Source organism: Suricata suricatta, chromosome 10, assembly GCF_006229205.1.
Source record: "Suricata suricatta isolate VVHF042 chromosome 10, meerkat_22Aug2017_6uvM2_HiC, whole genome shotgun sequence".
Classification (NCBI taxonomy): domain Eukaryota; kingdom Metazoa; phylum Chordata; class Mammalia; order Carnivora; family Herpestidae; genus Suricata; species Suricata suricatta.
The window spans coordinates 14,848,915-14,850,748 of NC_043709.1; the positions used below are offsets into that span (position 1 = coordinate 14,848,915).

At 46.7% G+C, this 1,834-nt stretch overlaps 1 long non-coding RNA gene across 1 annotated transcript; it reads left to right on the forward strand.

Annotated features, from left to right (window-relative positions):
- The first annotated feature begins 271 nt into the window (after positions 1-271).
- On the forward strand, positions 272-1,515 carry LOC115304326. The gene is made up of 2 exons (XR_003914383.1): positions 272-472; positions 1,233-1,515. It is a non-coding gene; the product is annotated as an uncharacterized LOC115304326 (long non-coding RNA).
- The last annotated feature ends 319 nt before the right edge of the window (positions 1,516-1,834 follow it).

Sequence of the window (1,834 nt, forward strand, 5' to 3'; positions counted from 1 at the left end):
TTGATGGGTGGAGGGCATGCTGCCCGTGGGCCTTTGAGCCCAGCTCCCCTGCCAACTAGCTAAGTAACTAATTTTTGACCCCCCCCCTTCTCTGGCTGTAAGTTAGGAATAATAATAGTGGCTATGCCTTTTTTATTTTAAATGTTTTATTTGAGAGAGAGAGGGAGAGACAGTGTGAGCAGGGGAGGGTCAGACAAAGAGGGAGACACAGAATTGGAAGATAGGCTCCAGGCACTGAGCTAGCTGTCAGCACAGAGCCCAACGAGGGGCTCAAACCCAGGAACCGTGAGATCATGACTTGAGCCGAAGCCGGACGCCAAACCGACTGAGCCACCCAGGTGTCCCGTGGCTATGTCTTAAGGTTGTGAGGACTGCAGTGGGATTGATTGAAGCCATCTTGTCAATTCAGATGAAGGGATAGGCCCTGGAGCTCTGGTCTGCCGCGCCGCCCGCTGGCCCAGCCAAGGAACCGGTAGGAATGCAACCCCACTAGTTTGCAAGGAATGGTATTTTTCAGATTCCAACTCTTGAGATGGAAAAGACTTCTGGAGGGACCAGACCAAGTGTTCCCTGAGCACCTGCTAGTATAAGCTCATGGACCTCCAATCAACCTCCAACACCTTCTCAGGAGACCCCTGCCCCCCAATTTTGCCCTTAAAAACTCTCACTTGCAAGCCATTGGGAAGGTGGGGACTTGTGAGCATTAGCTCCTGGTTCTCCTGGGTGGTGCCAAACCAATAAACAGCCCATCTTTCTTCACTGCAAAAGCTACCTGTCAGTTTTTACTGGCTTGTTGTGCAAAAAGTGGACAAATTCTCCTTTGGTTCTGCTACATAACCGAGTAAAACCCTTAGTGTCATGGAGTGAGTACTCACCATACTTAGTCTAGTGACTCTTGAGAATTTAGAGGTGAGAAATGGAGGCTGGTAAATGATGGTTCCCCCCCCACTCTCTTCTTCCTTCCTGGAGTCTCAGGTACAGGAAGAGAGCCATTGTTGAAGGCAGGTTGAGGAATCAACTGTAAAATAGTTTGTTAGTGTGGTATAGTAATGTAAAACACTATTTGGGGATCATACACATAGACACACGTTCCCTGCTCCGCCAATGCCAGCTTTGTGGCATTGGACACATTACTTTATCCTTCTGAGCCTCTGGTTTTCTCATCAGTTAAAAGATATGCAGATCCTTACCCGATGTATGAAGTATGATAATGTGTGTATCTTCCTTCCCAGGAGTCTTCCTGCCTTGGATTTCGTACTGGAGAAAGTGACAGTGTACAATATAACGGGACACCAACATGGAAGGCTGGACTAAAATAAAAACCATGAGGACCTCTATCGTTTAACTATGGGAGAATTGCCAGAGGTGCGAGTTACTGCTAAAGACCTTGTAATGCTGTGCGAGTCTGACCTTCACGTGGTTCTCACAATCTGGCTCCTACTGTTATCTCTTTGCTTGATAATGAGGAGCTAGCTGTGATTTTATAGTTTATAATAAACATATATTTGGTCTTTCTCCAGTGCCTGGCTCACAGCTCCTAAAAACCCTTGGAATTTCCTTACAAATCAAAACCACAATGAGATACCACGTCATACCTGTCAGAATGGCTAAATTTAACAGTTCAGGAAACAACAGATGTTGGCGAGGATGCAGAGAAAATGGGAACCCTCTTGCACTGCTGGTGGGAATGCAGACTGGTGCAGCCACTCTGGAAAACTGTATGGAGGTTCCTTAAAAAATTAAAAATAGAGCTACACTATGACTTAGCAATGGCACTACTAGGAATGTATCCAGAGGACACAAGAATGCTGATTTGAAGGGGCACACGCACCCC